At 39.5% G+C, this 20744-nt stretch overlaps 1 protein-coding gene across 3 annotated transcripts in view; it reads left to right on the top strand.

Moving 5' to 3' along the window:
• GPR45 (G protein-coupled receptor 45) overlaps positions 1 to 20744 on the top strand; it is an 86839-nt gene that overhangs the window by 22208 nt on the left and 43887 nt on the right. Inside the window, exon 1 of one of the 3 annotated variants that reach the window (XM_043996614.1) lies at positions 18486 to 18584. The exons of the other annotated variants lie outside the window; for them this stretch is intronic. The gene's annotated coding sequence lies outside the window, so the exon portion shown is untranslated. Of the gene's footprint in view, positions 1 to 18485; positions 18585 to 20744 lie in introns of those variants that run through there. 3 annotated transcript variants of the gene reach the window in all.

The following is a 20744-nucleotide window of genomic DNA, read 5'->3' as shown; positions in this document are numbered from 1 at the left end:
CAATGGAGGAGACCACCATTTACCACAGGAGAAAATTATCTCCCTCACCTCATATTTCTTATAGTGCCCTCTCCTTTGCAAAGGAGGAAATAAGTGTGGATGCAAGATTATAAAATCATAGACTTAGAGCTAGCATGGATTTTGGAGTTATTCAAATGCAACCTACTTATTTGACAGGTGAGAAAACTGAGGCTGAGGATGGTTGAAGTAACTTTAAAAATATGTCAAATTTGAGCAGCAGAGCTGGGGTTTGAACCCAAGTCCTCTAACTCCCAATCTCCTCAAATTTGTCTGTGAGTTAGGGGAATGTCTACCCCAAGCATGTGAAGACTTCTCCCAGCAGAATGGGTGGATGAGAACAATTTGTTCCAATGGCATAGAGGTGGTCAGACATCAAAGACACCAAAATCATCCATGGCATCCTGGGCCACTGCCAGTCATCTTGACTTCTGTCCTACCACTGGACTTCAATGATTCTAGAAGAGAGAGTGAGGCTGATGACTGAACACTGAATTTTAGCCCCAGCATCATGATGTCATTGGTCTTCTTCAAAAACAAAGGACAGGGGCAGCTAGGTGGCACAGTGGATAGAGCACCGGCCCTGGAGTCAGGAGTACCTGAGTTCAAATCCAGTCTCAGACACTTAACACTTACTAGCTGTGTGACCCTGGGCAAGTCACTTAACCCCAATTGCCTCACTAAAAAAAAAACAACCCAAAAACAAAGGACAAGTGATGCCCTTTTTCTGTTGCTTATGTGCATATCTTATTCTGCCCCTATTATATTATAAACTCCTTTTGGGTTGGGACTATGTTATTTTTCATCTTTGTATCCTTAGCATTTAGCATAGTACCTTACACAAAAAAGTTCTTAATATATGTTTGTTGGCTTAAGCTAATGAAATTCCAAATTTTTCAAAGCAGCAAGGTCTTATAAGTTTAGTAAGGAGGGAAGATGGCTTCCCTCTCCTTCACCCTGGATGGTATTCTGCTTCAACTATAGACAAAATGGACCAAGTATACTGGGTGTCCTCAAGAGGATGATCTGTCCGTCTCTGGTTTTCCAAAAGCCAAAGGTTTTAGGACTGGTCTTGAGCAATAGTAGTGGCACCATGGTTTGGGATTACCCCACACCCTTGAGAAATGAATCTCTGCCCTAGTAACAATTCTCAGGTCCTTTCTATTGGGACTTGGAGGATGGCATGTTCTTACCCATTTTTCTCACTGAAGCACTTTACCCGGGGGTTTTAATCTTTTTTTTTTAATCCTGAATCCCTTTGGCAGACTGGTAAAGCCCATGGAGCCCTTCTCAAAATATTTTTAAATGCAAGAAACAACATACATAGAATTGTAAAGGAGAACAATTATATCGAAATATACTTATTAAGATTTTTTTTAGTTCATAGACCCCAGGTTAAGAACCCCTGCCCTATACTGTAGAATGTAAAGGCTCTCTCACTGCCTTCTAACTTCTCCAAATAGACCAAAGTTTATCCCAAGCAATGCACAAATCATGAAATAGTGATTGTGTCTGGACACAAACAAAGCGTTGCTGGTGGACCTTTCCTCTGAAGCCCACTAGCTTCGTGAGAAAATCTATAATCCTGATAAAGGTGGCCCTTCTCACCCCCACTTTTTTTCCTTATCCAGAGTCTCTGCTTCAACAGGGGTTGTGTGGTATAGTGGGACGAACATTAGAATTATTCAGAGAACTTCACTTGAATCCAACTCTGCTGTTTACTATGGGTAGCTACGTGACTTGAGCCTGAAGTCAAGAAAACTCTGAGTTCAAACCTGGCCTCAGACATTTACTAGCTGTGTGCCCCTGGGGAAGTCACTTAACCCTATTTAACCTCAGTTCCTCATATGTAAAATGAGCTGGAGAAAGAAATGGTAAAATACTCCAGTATCTTTGCCAAGAAAACCCCAAATGGAGTCACGAAGAGTTGGATACAACTGAATAACATACCTGCTATTTACTAATTGTGTGACTTTCAGTCAGTCACCAACCGTCTCTGGGTTTTAGTTTCTTTAGTTGCAAGATGAAAACATCAGACTAAATTACTTCTAAAGTCTCTTCCATGATAAATCCTATGATCTTTTGCACAGGCAAAGAATTACTGACCTGCATGGACTTCCATAGCTTCCATAAATAATGTTTCCTAACTCATTTCAAGAGCCACCTGGGTTGCCATCAGGCATGTGGAAGATACAGCTAGGAGTCTAGGTGAATGTTCTGGACCCTGTGCTTCAGGTATCATGCTCCAAAGTGGTGTTCCACAGGTGCTGGCACATTCACATGGAGCTGCTGGGTAGATTCACAATACTTCAGTACCTAAAAGAGAGATGTTCCTTTTTCCACCCCACCCTTCACTTCCTACACTACACTCCCCGATACCTATACACACCCCCCAGTAAGCCCTTAAAAGACTTCCCTCAACAGGTTTATTGCATCCCATACTCTGCCTTCCTGGGGGGGGGCAGGGGGGAACACAGATTTATTAAAGAGGAAATCAACATAATTAGCTGTGTAGTCCTGAACTGTAGTCAATCAACTAAATCTGATCACATGTACAAATGAAAAATATATAAGCAATGACTGTTTTAGCTTGATCCCAAGCTAAAAGAGTGGGTAACTTTTCTAGATGAATGTCTATCACTGATTCTGCATATTTTCAGGGCCTTATCTTATATCACCTAGTTCCATACACTTGTCTATTTATTTGTTTGTTTTGTGAGGCAGTTGGGGTTAAGTGACTTGCCCAGGGTTACACAGCTAGTAAGTGTCAAGTGTCTGAGGCTGGATTTGAACTCAGGTCCTCCTGACTCCAGGGCCAGTGCTCTATCCACTGTACCACCTAACTGCCCCGTCTATTTATGGTGGTCTGCCAGGAGGGAGCTGAGTAGAGGGAGATTAGCAAGCCACAAAAGTTCTCCCACCTGACTCCACAGAAGGTTAGAGTAGGGAGGCAGTGTATTTCTTCGAATGATCCATCATCTTAAGAGGCAAATGTGGCAGATCCTTCATCTCAGCTGGAATTTAGTTTCCCTAGGAGCAATTTTGCCAACTTCACAGGTAATTTCCATGAGTCATAAAATCATAGGATTTCAGAGTTGGAAACAATTTATCCCTTCATCTTATAGATAATATGGCCTGGCCTTATTTAACAATAAGATGTGTCCCCCTCGAGGTAGGTTTTGCTCTTTGATCTATTGTATTTACTGAAAGTATAAGAAAATAAGAGTGACTCATTCCAAGAAAGGCGAATCTCAAAGAGTTCAAATGACTTATTTAGAGTACAAAAGCAATTAATGCTCTTTCTTTTTCTTTTCAACTTAATGAACATAGAAAATCACTTTCATATGTGGTATGGAACAGGAAAGGATTGTACATGAAACTATAAATTGCTTTTCGTTTTCAGCATATAACAAATTCAGTACACAATGTTCAAAGCTGTCCTGCATTTGTGAACATCCTTTTCTTCTCTTCTCATTTTTCTCCTATCCCTATTGTCCCTCTCCAATTCACCTGCTCCCCTAAATTGAAAAAAAAAGAAAAGGAAAAACCCAACATCCTTGTAACTAATATATGCAAACAAAACAAATTCGTATATTGGCCACGTACAGATGTATATTTCATTTTCTGTATTGAATCCATCACCTTTCTGATGGTGGATAGCATGCATCATCATTGGTCCTCTGGACAAAATGTAGTCTTTACATTATAATTTGATGCCTCCCCTTCCCTGATCCTAAACCAACCTCATAAATAGATATGCCCTTTAAATGTTTTTATATCGACTATATACATTGTCCAAGAGTGATTTGTTGGCTTGACTTGGTGAAGAGAATTAAAGTCTGTAAGAATCTTGATGGGAAACCAGTCCTGACCTCTTGGGCTTCTTTGGGACACTGCTATTCATTTTTGTCATGGAGGTTATAGTTAAAAATGTAGAAAAATTAGAAAGTCTAGACTGAGTTTGTAAAAACATAGAAACACATAATATCGAATTGGAAAGATCCTCACTAGCTATTTAGTTCAACCAATGCCAGAGAAATAATCCTTACTATGATGTTCTCAGTAACTAGTTGACCAATGGCCCTGACCTTCCTGTGTGGCTAGGTAGAGGAGTGTATGGAAGAATATGTTACCTAAGGTATTGGGAGGAAAATGTACATTTGTTATTGCTATAGCTTTGAGGCAAATATCCCATTATAAAAAGTTGAATTATATAAAGTGAACCACTTACATTTGTATGGGGCCATTAGTCACTATTTATATAGGATGAAACTGGGGCACTAGTCACTAGCCTGGGTGTGAGAGTCTAGGCCCTTTTGAAGGCTAATAGTTTTTGGTTAGATGCCTATTTATTATAGAGCTATAGCTGTGAGAAATGAGGATAAAGTATCATGGGAGGACTCTCAGAAAGATGCCCTGCCTAGGGGATGGTACTATGTGCTCTCATCTCTTCTATTCCTAAAACTGAATGTACATGAATTGTATTAACCCATGAAAAAGCATATAAAGAGTTGGCCTCAAAACCACATTTTGAATAGTGTCTGGGAGAGTAGGCTTGAAACTTATCTCAGTTCTTACATAGTGTAAGTCCCACTAAATTCAGATCCAAAGGTTAAATATGGATGGTAAAAAAACCTCAGTGAATCCTTGTCTCAATTACAGTGGGTCTGGGGTTACTCCCAAAGGTCATTCCTTGCTTCTTTGCTCCTTGTGTTATTGATGCACTGGCTTTGAAATTATCCCTGGAGTCTTATTGCTAGATTCCTGCAGCTCATCCTCCTGACCTTTCAAAACTCCCAAGGTTGACATGGTCTTTCACCAGATATAATGAGCAGCGGAGTAACTAAGTGAAGCCAGAAGTTTAGCCAAAGAAGGAAAAGAGAAAGTTGAAAGGCCTTTTTGAATACTTCTGCAGATAATCAAAGATCTTCCTCTTCAAAATACAGTTAGCTGAGGGACAGCTAGATGGCGCAGTGGTTAAAGCACCAGCCTTGGATTCAGGAGTACCTGAGTTCAAATCCGGCCTCAGACACTTGACACTTACTAGCTGTGTGAACCTGGGCAAGTCACTTAACCCCCCATTGCCTGCAAAAAAACAAAACAAAAAACAAAATACAGTTAGCTGACCAGGACCATATATACATGCTCCACAGTCTTTCCAAGGCACTTACACATTAGAATTTTCCCAAATCATGCATCATCCCATATTCTCTATGCGAAGAGATGCTGTCCTAGGTACTTTACTCATACACCAGACCCCCATTACATAGCAAGATGCTAAGAAAGAACAAGACAGGGATTTGATCTATCAAATAACAATTAGTAAGGACTAGTAATGCCCTAGAGCAAAACAAGACCAGGAGAAAAGAAAAAATTGATCTTTTCCAGGGTGGGTGTGGTAAGTTGTGGTTGCCCAGACTGTGGACTCCACTTTGGAGTCACAAAAGATTTAACATGTGTGAGGATGGGCTCACACAAAAACATGAGTTTTCTTTTCCTGAGGCCAGTTAAGGTAACATTTGATAGTTCTGTTTCCCAAATGTCCATAGTGGGTGGGAGTGTGGGGGAGGGGTAGCAGAGGGATTGAAATATTATGTGATGCTGGGAAGTTCTTCTTCACCCACTCTCCATAGTATTCACCATATTTTAATTATTGAAACTGAATGTGACTGATGAATCCTTATTCTAGCGAGCCCTCCATCCTCTTGGGAATCCTTTGTGTAAAAACCAGAGCAAGCCAGTGATTATGAATGTAATTTTCTTTTCTTTTCTTCCTTTTTTCTTAGTAAAAATTGGAAAAAAGCCAAAGTGCCTAGTATCTTTCTCATTCCCAGATGTATTTTCCATTCTGGGAACTCCCTGCCCAGTGAAAACAATTTTTCTGTATCTTCTTAATGCCTTCCACCCCCTGAAATATCTTTTATCTTGTTTGCTTGTGGCTTACATGCCAACCATCTGTAACACAACACAGTATCTGGACTGTGTTTATTGCGGGGAAAAGCCCACACCTTTTTTATCATGTTTATAAGAGAAGTGATTTTTCACTGCAGAGGTTTTCTCTTTGAATTATTTTGTGCTTTCTTTTGTTTCTTGACCCATGATAGTTTAGAATAAAGGCTCTTAACATGTGCTAGTGTGTGTGTGTGTGTGTGTGTGTGTGTGTGTGTGTGTGTGTGTGCGTGTGAGAGAGAGAGAGACAGAGAGAGAGAGAGAGAGAGGAAGGGAGGGAGAGAGAGGGGGAGGAGGGAGAGAGAGAGTGAGGGAAAGAGGGAGGGAGGGAGCAAGGGAGAGAGATGGGGGAGGGAGGGAGGGAGAGAGGGGGGAGGGAGGAAGGGAGAGAGAGACAGAGGAAGGGAGAGAGAGACAGAGGGAGGGGGGGAAAGAGAGAGTGAGAGAGGGAGGGAAAGAGAGAGATGGAGGAAGGGAGAGAGAGAGACAGAGGGAGGGAGGGAGAAAGAGAGGGACTGAGGGAGGGAGGGAGAGAGAGAGTGAGAGAGGGAGGGAAAGAGAGGGGGAGGGAGGGGGAGAGAGAGGGAAGGAGGGAGAGAAAGAGAGAGAGGGAGGGAGGGAGAGAGAGGGGGAGGAGGTAGGGAGCGAGGGAGAGAGAGAGGGACAGAGGGAAAGAGAGGGGGAGGGAGGGGGAGAGAGAGAGGGAAGGAGGGAGAGAAAGAGAGAGAGAAGGAGGGAGGGAGAGAGAGGGGGAGGAGGGAGGGAGAGGAAGGGAGAGGAAGGGAGGGAGAGAGGGAGGGAGAGAAAGAAGGCCCTTTTGACAGTCTGGTAGAGCCTGTGGAACCCTTCTCAGAATAATGTTTTTAAATGCATAAAATAAAATACAATGGATTACAAAAGAAACCAATGATATTGAAATACAATTAGAAAAATATTTTCAAACCAAGTACACAATACTCAAATTAAGGACACCTGGTCTAGAAGGCATTATGGCGGAGACAACTAACCTTTAACTTAGAGTCAGGAACCTAAACTAATTTTCTTTCTAAAGCTGTCACTGGATGGCCTTAAAGCATATCACTACCCCCATTCTCTTCTAGAAACTGAAGGGATGGGATTAAATAACTTTTAGTGTCCCTTCTAGCTCCTATTTGTTCTTATACATACTATTTGTTAAAGTAGTAGAAAGGAAAGATGAAGCATACCTTTGCTGATGATACCTTTGCTGTTGAAAATCCAAAATAAGGAGCTTCAGGTTTTTTTTTTTGTTTGGTTGGTTTTTTTTAGTGAGGCAATTGGGGTTAAGTGACTTGCCCATGGTCACACAGCTAGTAAGTGTCAAGTGTCTGAGGCCGGATTTGAACTCAGGTACTCCTGAATCCAGGGCCGGTGCTTTAACCACTGCGTCATCTAGGTGCCCCAGAGCTTCAGTTTTGAACATCTTCCTTTTCTTCTATTCCCTCTTCCACCGTGCCCCACTCCCCATCTCCTTCCCCTTGTGAAAAAAATTCAAGCTTAGACACTTGTCAAGGATGAAAAATTCATGGCATCATGGACTTAGAGCCAAAAGGAATCATTGAGGTTATTAAGTATGACCCCCTCATACTATAGATGAGGAAATAGAGGCCTACAGTGGGAAAATGACGTGTACAGGGTGACATAGCTAATTAGTATCTGTTACTATTATTTTTGTCATCCATTTGTTTCAGTTGTGTCTAGCTCTTCATGACGCCATTTGTGGTTTTCTTGGCAAAGATACTGGAGTAGTTTGCCATTTCCTCATCCAGCTCATTTGACAGATGAAGAAACTGAGGGAAACAGGATAGCGTTAGTTGCCTAGGGTCACATAGCTAGTAAGTATCTGAGTCCATTTGATAAAATACAGCACCCATTCTTATTAAAAACACTAGAAAGCACAGGAATAAATGGAAATTACCTTAAAATGATGAGTAATATTTATCTGAAATCATTAGCAAGAAGTATCTGCAATGGGGATAAGCCGAGAAGCCTTCCCAGTACAATCAAGGGTGAAGCAAGGATGCCCATTATCACCTCTATTATATAATATAGTAGTAGAAATGTTAGCTATAACAATAAAAGAAGAAAAAGAAATTAAAAGGGGGAGCTAGATGGTGCAGTGGATAAAGTACTGGTCCTGGATTCAGCGGGACCTGAGTTCAAATCCTGATTCAAACACTTGACACTTACTAGCTGTGTGACCCTGGGCAGGTCACTTAACCCTCATAGCCCCACTAAAAAATAAAATAAAATAAAGAAATTAGAATAGGTAGTGAGGAAACAAAACTATTATTCTTTGCAGATGACATGATATACTTAGAAAATACTAGAGAATAAACTAAGAAACTACTTGAAATTATTAGCTTTAGCAAAGTTGCAAGATATAAACCATCAGCATTTCTATATATTACCAACAAAATCCAGCAACAACAGATAGAAAGAGAAATTCCATTTAAAATAACTGTGGCCAATTTAAAATATTTGAGAGTCTACCTGCCAGGACAAACCCAGGAACTATATGACCAGAACCATAAAACACTTTTTACACAAATAAAGTCAGATCTAAACAATCAGAAAAATATTAATTGCTCATGGGTAGCCTGAGCCAATATAATAAAAATGACAATCCTACCTAAGTCAATTTATTTATTTAGTGCTAGACCAATCAAGCTATCAAATATTTTATATATAGAGAAAAAATAATAACAAAATTCATCTGGAAGAACAAAAACTCAAGGATATCAAGGGAAATCAATGAAAAAATGCAAAAGAAGGTGAGCTAGCAGTACCAGATCTCAAACTGTATTATAAAGTGGTAATTATCAAAACAATCTGGTTCTGGCTAAGAAATAGAGAGGGGGGGGGCAGCTAGGTGGTACAGTGGATAAAGCACCGGCCCTGGATTCAGGAGGACCTGAGTTCAAATCCAGCCTCAGACCCTTGACATTACTAGCTGTGTGACCCTGGGCAAGTCACTTAACCCTAATTGCCTCACCAAAAAAAGAAAGAAAGAAAGAAATAGAGAGATGGCTCAGTGGAATAGGATAGGTACAAATTAAACTATAGTAAATGACTATAGCAATCAAATATATGATAAACCCAAAGATCCAAGCTTTTGGAACAAAAACTCATTATTTGACAAAAACTTCGGTAAGGGGGGCAGCTAGGTGGCACAGTGGATAATGTACCAGCCCTGGATTCAGGAGGACCTGAGTTAAAATCCAGCCTCAGACACTTGACACTTACTAGCTGTGTGACCCTGGGCAAGTCACTTAACCTCCATTCCCCCGCAAAATAAATAAATAAATAAATAAATAAAGTTTAAAACTTCATTAAAAATGGAAAACAGTATGGCAGAAACTAAATATAGACCAACATATACTGAAATAAGGTCAAAATGTGTACATGATTTACACATAAAGGGCGATACCATAAGCAAATTAAGAGAACATGAAATCTGTAAGATTTATAGACAGAGGAGAAATTTAGGACCAAAGAAGATATAGAGAGTAATACAAAATGTAAAATAGATAATTTTGATTATATAAAATTTAAAAGTTTCTGCACAAACAAAACTAAAATATCCAAGATTATAAGGAATGCAGAAAACTAGGAAAGAATTTTTGAAATAGGTATCTCTGATAAAGGTCTCATTTCTCAATTATTTAGAGAACTGAGTTAAATTTATAAAAATACAAGTCATTCCCCAAATGATAAATGGTCAAAGGATATGAACAGGCAATTTTCAGAAAAAGAAATCAAAGCTATCTATAGCTTTTTTATTTATTATTTATTTATATATCTATATATGAAAAAATGCTCTAGATCACTATTGATCAGAGAAATACAAATTAAAACAACTCTAACCTCACACCTATCAGAGTGACAAATATAAGAAAAAAGGAAAATATTGGATGTCAGAGGGGATATGGGAAAACTGGGATGCTAATCCACTATTGGTGGAGTTGTGAAAAGATCTAACCACTCTGGAGAACAATTTGTAATTATGCCCAAAGGCATATGAAACTGTGCATACCCTTTGATCCAGCAATACTTCTGCTAGGTTTATATCCCAAAGACATCCCAAAAAAGAGTAAAAGACCTATTTGTACAAAATTATTTATAGTAGCTCTTTTTGTGGTGGCTAAGATTTGAAAATCAAAGGAATGCCCATCAGTTGGGTAGTGGCTAAACAAGCTATGGTATATAATGGTGATGGAATATTATTGTGCTATAAGAAATGACAAGCAGGATGACTTCAAAAAGGCCTGGAAAGACTTGTATGAACTGATGTATAGTGAAGTGAGCAGAACCAGGAGAACATTGTGCACAGTGACAGCAATATTGTTTGATGAAGAACTGTGATTGACTTAACTATTCTCAGTAATACAATGATCCAAGACAATCCCAAAAGAGTAATGATGAAGCATACTATCCACCTCCAAAGAAAGAACTGATATTGATTAAACAGAAACTGAAGCATGCTGCTTTTCACTTTCTTTCATTTTTTCTTTTATTTAAATTTTCTTTTACAAAATTACCAATATGGTAATGTTTTACATAACTGCACATGTATAACCTATATCCGATTGCTTACCACCTCAGGGAAAGGGAAAGGGAAGGAGGGAAGGAGGTATAGAATTTGTAACTAAAAACTTTAAATAAACATGTTTATTATATTTTTTTAATTGCCTGAGGCCAGATTTTAACTCAGGTCTTCCTGACTCCAGTCCCAGCATTCTATGCACTGTGTCACATAACTGCCTACCCTTTAGCGTCAGAGGCACTTCAAATTCAGGACTTCCTAATTCCCAGTTCAGTCCTCTCTCTACTACACCTCCCTACCTCCCATAAGGAACAGATCTGAGAAGACCTTGAATACCTTGGCTGACAACTCAAAGGCCTTGTAATCATGGGTTTACTGGATAAAAAAGGTATATTTCATAGTCTAACTCATCATCCAGACCATGGATTAGTAGAATCAGACCCACAGTGGGATGAATGGAGCTTTGCCTCAGGGTGGCAGGATTGGGGGAAGGGTCAATTCTTTACCTTGACTTTCTTTATTGGTCCCACTCTCTGGTCCCTTCCCTTGCCCTGGTTCACTCCACCAGAGTCCCACCACTGAAGTTCCCCTTCCTCCTCCAACACTGCCCTCCCATTATTGCCCCAAGGGTAGATTGAGTTGCCAACATTGGTGGGAGGACATGCAGAGGATACTTGACCCCAATAAGATAATTATATTTATTTTATCTTTTTTAGAAATTGTTACATAGGCTTCCCATTAGCTGATGATTTTATTTGTTGCCTTGTTAATGAAGATAGTCTTTCATTTTAACAATGTGGGGTTATAATACATCCTTTGCTGAAAAGAAGATCTGGCTGGTGTCCAGTTCATAAACCCCTCCCCCTTCCCCAAGCTGAATTTGCCCATGACACAAAAATTCCTAAGTATGGCTCTTAGAGTCAATAATTTTCAATACTTATTCAGGGGAGAGGAGAAAACAGTTCTGATCAATAACTGATATATCTGTTTCTGGCCACCTTTTTATAATGTCATTTGAATGCTACTAGTCTTTACTGTCCTTGCTTCTTTTGTGTGTCAGTGTCCTGACCTCATGGGAATTGATGGTTTGGATGTAAATGAAATCTCAGGCAGCTTACCAGAGACCCTAAAAAGGGTCTAGTTCTATTCGGCCCACAGTTGAAAAAATAGCACCCTCATTGCCTCAGATAATGGAATGAGTTCAGAGGAACTTTCAGAAAGAGAGATACAGCATCGGCATTAGGAAGTGTAATGTTTTTAGAAGCAGCCACAGAAGGCTCCCGCTGGTTCTTAGTGTGTTTTGGTTCCAGGTCATTGAGACTTCCCAGAAGTGTCTGGAGCTGATGCTATCAAATCTCCCCCCCGCTAAATGCTGACATGGCCCAATACCCTGCCTGGGCCTTAAACCTGAAGAACCCTCAAGTGTTATTGAAGCTTAACCAACTCTGCTCTTCTTTCTCCTGGGAATTTTGTTCATAGAAATTATGTGGTAGAGTTTCCCTTCAAAGCATGGGTAGAGGATAGAGCAGATCTAGTTCTGGCTCTGTCACTTACTAGCAGAGTAACTTTGGCCAAATTACTTGACCTCTCTGGGCCTTGGTTTCTTCACCTGTAAAATGAGAAAGTTGGACTAGGTGACCTCTAAGATCTCTCCCAGCAATAAAATGCTATGCTAGGGAAAATGGTTTGGGGTGGGGGATCTGGGAGTGAGATATGGTTGTGTGTATTTTAAAATCTTAATATGAGAATTGGAAAAGATCAGGGAGCTTCATCCTGAACCCTTCAGAATCACCAAGCTATTGGTTTCTTGAAAATATCATTTTTTAGGATCATAGGTGTTCAAAGTAGAAGCATCATTAAAGATCATGTAGTCCAGCTCCCTAGTTATGCATATAGGAAACCGAGGTCTGGAGGGTTAAAGGGAATTGCTCAAACATTTAGTTTATAAATAGATTTTGGAATCAGGCCCCATTGTTTAAAAATTATGTGCCATGTTACCAGGAGCCACTCTAGGCTTCCCAGGCCATTTGTTTAATAGGCAAGCCCCTTCCCAATAAGTTAACATTTACTGATCAATTAAATGTGGTCACATTGCCTCCAATAAGTGATGCCTCATGCTATTTACTCTGAGAGAGTTTTATAGCCCACTCAGCATGAAACCAAAGTAGTAAAGTCAGCTTAGTGACGAAAAGCTGAGTCATGTGGGGATGGAATATAACCAACTGTGGCTCTAATCCAGGGAACATCAAGGAGAAGGCTGTTTTACCTCAGGGGAGCAGAGTATTTATAAGAAAAGCAATATTCCAGGGCAATCTTTGCCCAGAACATAACTAGCAATTCTGGTACCTGGGCCAGGGAGCAAAAAACAAACTCTCAAAGTCAACTTGAGAAATTCAAATGGGGTGGGTTGAGGAGACAACTTTGGAGAAAGATCCCGTACCTCAGGACAGGAGGCCCCTTGTGGTGAGAGACCCCAGAATAGATACCATCAGCCATGGGCAGGGAAGTGGAGAGAATAGGGTTGGGTGATGCTGGAGAAGAGCTCACCTAGAGCAGGGCTTCTTAAACTTTTTCCCCTCATGAACCCTTTTTGCAAGATAATTTTTTTATTCGACCCCAGGTATACAGGTACAAAAAATAGGTACACATAACCTTTTATTGTTGCCAAATTCTCACAACCCCCACATTTGCAACAATCATATATGGGGTTGTGACTCACAGTTTAAGAAGTTTTGACCTAGAGTGTACTAGGTCTACAAAATGGCATGATCATTCTGCATGGGGCACCCATTATTCTAGGAGACATAATTGTTTACTGGAAATGGGACTAGAGTCAGACAATCTGGGGTTTGAGCCTTGATTCCAAAGTGTGGGACCCTGAGAAAATTATTTAATGTCTCTGGGGTTCAGTTCCCTCACATACAAAATAAGACCAATAATAATTCTGCTAACTACCTCACTATGGGGCAGCTAGGCGGCTCGGTGGATAGAGTGCTGGGCCTTGAGTCAGGAGGACTCAAATTCCTGAATTCAAATTTGGTTTCAGACACTTATGAGCTGTGTGACTATTGTCAAGGCACTTAACCCTATTTGTCTCAGTTTCCTCATCTGTAAAATGAGCTGAAGAAGGAAATGGCAAACCACTCCAGTTGTTTTGTGCTTCTCAAAGAGGACCATGATATCAAAATGATGTCATGACTTACATTGAATTGGATTTAAGTGAGGGAGGGCTGTGCAAAGTCACCAGTCTCATTCTCTCCTCCAAAGCCATCTGGGTCCAGTGGCAAAATATATATCAGGACAACTGGAGATGGCCCTGGATATTTAAGGCAATTGAGGTTAAGTGACTTGCCAAAGGTGACACAGCTGGTATGTCTGAGATGAGATCTGAACTCAGGTCCTCCTGACTTCAGGGCCAGTGCTCTATCCACTGCACCACCAACCACTCCAGTATCTTTGCCAAGAAAACCCCAAATGGGGTCATCAAGAGTTAGACACGACTGAAATGACTCAACACCTACCACCTCACAGGGTCATTGTGAGTTTCAAATGAAATAATGTATGTAAAGAACATGGTAACCATAAAGTGCTGTATGAATAGTTAGTATTATTCACTGCTTAATGGGGAGTCATTGAAAATTTTGAGTGGCAGGATCAGAGCTATACATTAAGTTTGGCAGTGTTATATCTCCTCATCAAATCCCCCTCCTCCTTTCTCCCCCCCAGCCTTTCAGTGCTTTCTGGCTATGTGGTAGCTAGATGACTCAGTGGATAGAGTCAGGAGGAGCTGAGTTTAAATCCAGCCTCAGATACTTGTTAGCTATCTGGCCACAGGTCACTTAACCTCAGTCTTCCTCTCCTCAACTGTCAAATGGGACTAATAATAGCATCTACTTCCCAGGGTTTTCAAGCACTTAGTAAGTCCTATATAAATGCTGGCTATTGTTACTATAAATTAATCCTGAGGGCCTCTGAGCACTGGTGCCCAATCCAAATCCAACCTCCCTAGGAAACTTCCTATGTGTCACAAATCCAAATATAAAAATTTGTCTTGTGTACCCCCTCCATTCTTAGCCAACTACTTTTATTATACATGCACACACATGCATGCATGCATACTGTTCAGTGTTCAATGAGTCTTAAGAAGTTAGTACAATCTATCCCTTAGGTAGACTATTTTCATAGACCATGATTTAACCCAAAGAAATGGAATTCGTGATTAATATTTCCAAATGGTGGGGAAGATTTTTCAGAGAAGCAGAACTCTTGGTGCCCCTAAAATTGTACCACATAGGCAGACTAAGTGCCTAGCCCAGCTATAACTTATGGTCCATTTTGTATAAGAGGCTTTCCATTTTCTGCTATGGTTTCATGGTTAGATGTTGTCTACCTTTCAGATATATTGTCAATTCATACCATCTGTTTGGAGGTTTTCCAGCAGCAGCCCAAACACAATGCTCTACAGAGTAAATACATAATGAATGCTAGGGATGTAATGTAAGGATCCCTGGACTTGATATCAGAAGACCTGGGTTCCAGTCCTAGCTTAGATTCTAGCTTTAATGAATAAAGGCAAGTCATTTAACTACCTTGCGATCTGAATTTCCTCATCTATAAAATGGGAATGGTAATACTTGTTCACCTTTCTTATATGGTTTCTATGAGGAAAATACCTCAGAAATGACATATAACTGTGAGTCATGATACAATTTACTCTTTTGGACTCAGGGTAGAGTAGGAAAGATGATTCATTTATGAGAAAAGTACTTTCCTAAATTCTCCAGAACTACCAATACCTATTATTCACCCATAGTAAGCTACATTGTCTTCCTTTTTTGTAAGGAGGTAGCTTTACCCATTTTTCCATTGCTTTTTTTCTCTTTGGCCTCCTATCTTCTGATTGTGAAGATCTGAGGTTGCTTTTTATAACCTCCTTGTTTTGGCAGATTTAGCTATTATTAGACCATTTTTATCTCTTTCTAATGTATTCAAACTTAATTACATGTTTTTCTTTTTCTTTTGGTTCGATTGTACTAATTATGTGGTATTAAGTCTGACTCAAGTATATTAATAGACATTTCATTGTCCCTCCATTTACTAAATTGCCCAGGATTTGCACTTTTAGAGTTCTTGCCATTCATATTATCTTCATTTGTGTAAAAAAAATTTTTTAATAGTGCAGGCTAAATCCTATATGTTTGATTCTTTATGTAAAATTGTACTCTTAAAGGAGGACTAGATGCAGTCTAAGAGCTATAGCTATATGTGAGTGTAATTGAAGTCAGGCAGTCTTATTGTCAAGCAATCAATAAGAATTATTTTTAAATAAAGTTTGCTTTTTATTGGTTTCCCTGATAAATAATGATTGAACATTTTAGATATTTGAGACGCCAAAATATTGTTTTCAAAGTGATATTTTTCAGTCTCACTCAAACTCTGAACAGAGCCAGAGCCACTACAATGATAGGCCAATGGTTCCTCTATAGGTCATAGCAGTAAGTCAATTTTCAAATTTGACCTATACTGGCTATACGCTGGCAGCAGACATTGTCCCCTTTTCTATTCTCGTAGGTATTTCTAGCAGGAAATGGGCATAATTAAAACATGGCCATCCATATTCCTCTCCTGGTGTCTCTCTGGCATTTCTTGCAGGAACATGGGAATGGTCACCCATGCCATCAAAAGCTCTTCAACTGTCCAGAAAGCACCACTCACAAACTCTCCTCCCTAAACCTAGTCTTATACTGTTGATGCATTTCCCCAGTGAAGGAAAATAAAAACAACATTATCTGCTGAAAAGGGTTAATGATTCCTCATCTATATAATTTTAATAGATAGCCAGTACCTAGAATAATGTTTCTCATTGAATAAATGCAGTTTAGCAGCTCTTATAACAGGTACTATTCATTTCTCTAGAAAGTAGAATTTTATTTGTGAGCTCTCCTAGGCAGCATGGTCAGGTGGAATAAAAATTGCAAGTAGGATAAAGGATCCAACTTCATATCCTGGATCTTCCACTAACTTGTTGCTATGTCACTTCAAGCAAATCATGTTTCTTCTCTTTGCCTTATATTCTTCATCTGTGAAAAAACACAATTGGACTAGATTATCTCAACCATCCTATCACCATAATAGTATAGAGCTGGAGGGGGCTTCAGAATCCAATCCTAGTTCAACCCCTTTATTTTACAAATGAGGAAACCAGGACTCAGAGATGTGAAATGATTTGTCACAGATGACACCATTAGTCTCCATTCAAGAAACCTAGGTTATTGGATGCCAGAGCCAAATTCTAATGCCTATTACAATCATTTGGCTTATCCCATTGCATTGTTTGTTAGACCCACCTAGAGTCTGGGTAAGAACAGGCAAAGAAATGAAAACCAAGAAGTCTCCATTTTGCTCCTGCTGACAGCTCTGATAAAATTTAGAGGAACTTGAAATAAATTGCTAAAATGAAGTTTCCAGATAACATATGGATTTTAGTTGTCCACTCCATCCCAATTCCCTATAAACACAAATAGTTTTAATATGGTTATAATCTGTGTAACTAGCAGCTAAAAAGCTACTCTATCCTGAATATCCTGAGCAATATACTAATCATCTACTCTAATGGCTGTAAGAAACATAAAAAAATTATCTAGCCTTTCTTCCTCCTCCATTTAAAGATGAAAGAACTGAGATTCAGAGGTTGAGCAACTTTTTCAAGCTAGTTGATTGCAGGGCCAGGAAGAGAATCTAGGTCCCTGGGGCCTATTGTGCCACATTAACTCCAAGTTCTGTTCTTTGAGTCTGACCTTTGCAGAAATTTCACACAATTCTGGTAAAGATGACTTGATATAGACCACAGAACTTGTTAAAACATTAGAGCTGGAAGGGACTTCAGAAATCATCTAATCCAACAGAGTTAAGTGATTTACCTAAAGTCACAAAGTTATTACATGATGGATCCAGGGTTAAAATCAGGTTTTATCAGTCTATCAGTCTAGAAGTTCAGCCCACTATACCACACTTGAGTTGCTTTTGTCATTGTCATAACCTATCAGAGTTGAAAGGGATATTATGTCTATAAAGACATCAAAATCAGTGTGTAAGCTTTGGGGGCAAGGGGTTATATAAATTTGAGTTTCTATTTTACACATTTATTATATAATTCTGTCTTACTGATCAGCCCTGAAACTACAGTTGGAACTAACTTATCTGTAGGCTAAAAGTCCATTACATTAGAATACTAATGAGGATTTAGTAGTAAATTAAAAGAAAATATTATTTTAATAAAGGCTATGGGTGTGTGAAATACTGTCAGTCACTTTCCTTGAAAAAATAATTTAAATGTGGGGCAGCTAGGCGGCACTGGATTCAGGAGGACCTGAGTTCAAATACAGCCTCAGACACTTGACACTTACTAGCTGTGTGACCCTGGGCAAGTCACTTAACCCTCATTTCCCTGCCAAAAAACAAAACAAAACAAAACAACTCAGAAAACAGCAACATCCATATAGCCCCCAGAAATCATAGCACCTGACCATATATGCTCCTAGAATCAAGATAATAGATAAAATCTTCAAGAAGGGCTTTCAAAAGAATTATGAAGAAGAGAAATGAATCTTGGCACTGTGCTATAATAGGGATGAGACACTTTCTCCTCAGGGTGAAGTGTTACAACTAAGCAAAACATACTTGAAACTCTCTGGCAGAAAGTGCTTAGAAGTACTTGGTGGGGGGGGGGGGCGTGTTCATTGGGGATAGAGATAGAAATAGGCTAATTAGAAGAGAGGATTGGGGGTTGAGTATTGAAGAGGGATCAATATGAAAGTTGTATTCACAGCTCCAAAGAGGTCCTTAGAGGACAATATACTCTCATTCTGAACCATGAAAAATCTCAGAAATCAGCAGAAGACTCTGTCTGTGCATGGATTAGTTCTACAACCACCTCTGTGCCCTGTTTGCATACTTTAAATAAGCATGGCCTGTTGACCTGAAAAGGAAGTGAGCTCCAGTAGCAAAGAATGAGAAGCAACACCCGGTACCCTCAAGACAGAAAAAGAAAAGAGTAAGTCTTCATGTTTGCTGAGATCATTAAGTGGGAACGTTTGGGGTAAAAGTAGAGGAGGGTGATACAGTGTGAGAAGGCATTGGAGAGATATCAGTCTTCATCAGTGGAGGGAGAGCCAGCACCAAGTAAGGTGTCATTCAAGGAATCAGAGTGAAGTACAACCAGATGGTGGCTTAGAAAAGAGAAAGTTGGTGGCAGAGTGGGTGGCGTGTTGGGTTTGGAATCAGGAAGACCTGAATTTGAATCCTGCCTCAAACACTTAATAGCTATGTGACCCTACACAAGATCCTTAAGCTTTCAACCTCAATTTCCTCATCTGTGAAATGGGGATAATAATAGCAACTGCCTCCCAGGGTTATTGTGAGGAGCAAGTGAGATAACTGATGTAAAGCACTTCAAAAAAAACTTAAAGCACCATATAAATACTATTTATAGTAGTGGTAGCAGCAGCAGCAGTAGTGGTGGTAGTGGTAGTGGCAGCAGCAGCAGTTGTAGTACTAGTAGTGGTAAAGTCTTGCAATATGCAACCCATACTCTATATGGGTTGTAGATGAGTCCTCGATTCAGAGCATTTCATAACTAGAAATAGAATATGGAAAGCTTTAGAAGTGTCGAGGCTTTTGCTTCTGAGCCAAGCAGTAATCAGTGAAGTTCAAGGCATGGGGTGAGTGGAGCCAGAGACTAGTCAGATTTGCCATGACTTTCTATTTTGATAATATTGAAGAAGGTCTCCTAAGAGAGGATCTACTTGAGAAAAACAACAGCAACAACAAAAACCTACCCTAGCTAAAGCTAGTGCCAACAAAAGTCGTATAGACTTTCCCCTCCACAGAGGAATTATCTGTGCCAGTGAAATCACAGATCTGGACCAGAAATCTTTGCATAAGAGACTCCTTTCTGAAAGAAATCCTTTATGTCTGTATTATGTGCAACAAAGTAAAATATTTGGGGGTTTTGCATATGAAAATCTGTTTCTTTTTTCATATTTTCCTCAAGGATATCCTCGACATGTGTGTACTATAGACCATTCTCATAACCATTTTGTAGAGCCGAAAAAGAATGGAATGTGAGCCACTAGATGCTAGTATTTTCCCAGTTTTCTTTTAAAATTTTTTGGTCATAATACAATCCTTTTATTTTTTCCATTCTTTAAGCATTAACTTGAAAAATTTTTGTCACCACCAGCATAACTGTCTACTATGTGTACATGGTCAGGTTCAGCTGTTCTTCCTAATTTTATTTTCTTACTTGTCATTGAAGGGATTATAATCCAAACATGATAGTTCCACTGACACTGATGATGAATATACATTGCTATAGAAATGTTGGTGAATGAGTTCCATCCCCCCCTTTTGTTTTCCTTATTCCAGTTTCATCTATAAATTATTTTGGAATGATTATGTTTAGCTGGGTCTTGCACAAAATTTGCCTCAAATGTATTCACATCTTCAGGTAACACTGCTTATAATCTTCTAACATTCTGTTCCCTAATGATTTTTTTTTTTGTGGGGCAATGAAGGTTAAGTGACTTGCCCAGCGTCACACAGCTAGTAAGTATCAAATGTCTGAGGCTGCATTTGAACTTAGGTCCTCCTGAATCCAGGGCCAGTGCTTTATCCACTGTGCCGCCTAGCTGCCCCCTCTAATGATTTTCAAGTGATTTGTACTCCACATTTCTCTCAAGCAGGTTCTGAGCTCTTTTGATCTCCTTGTTGTAGTAATTGTTTTATCTATTAATTATATTCTTTACCTTTATTCCCCTTTTTTAGATGCAATAATATTTAATTAGATTCAGTTGGAGATCTGTTTATTTACATCTTTTTTGTAATTTCAGGCTGGATCTTCCACTAATCTTTATGCTTTTTGCTCATTTCATGTTGAATTTGACCTTTATTCTAACAATTTGATAATAAGACTGCACACAAGCATTGAAGTTGGGAACAACTCCCACATCAGTAACAAGTCATTTCTATGGCTCAGTCCTCCTTTTCAAGCCACATCTCAAGGACGAGACACTGTTTAGCTATTGAAGAAAGAAAGCATGTCAGTGACTCTGGGAATTAGGGAACATTAGAACAAAAGGAAAGTATTTATTCAGTTTTTATCTGGAAAGTGAGAAGCCCATATAAAATGCACAGTATGGCCCCAACACAACTG

Source organism: Dromiciops gliroides, chromosome 3 (genome assembly GCF_019393635.1).
Source record: "Dromiciops gliroides isolate mDroGli1 chromosome 3, mDroGli1.pri, whole genome shotgun sequence".
NCBI lineage: Eukaryota > Metazoa > Chordata > Mammalia > Microbiotheria > Microbiotheriidae > Dromiciops > Dromiciops gliroides.
This window is presented reverse-complemented; position numbering and strand designations above follow the sequence as displayed.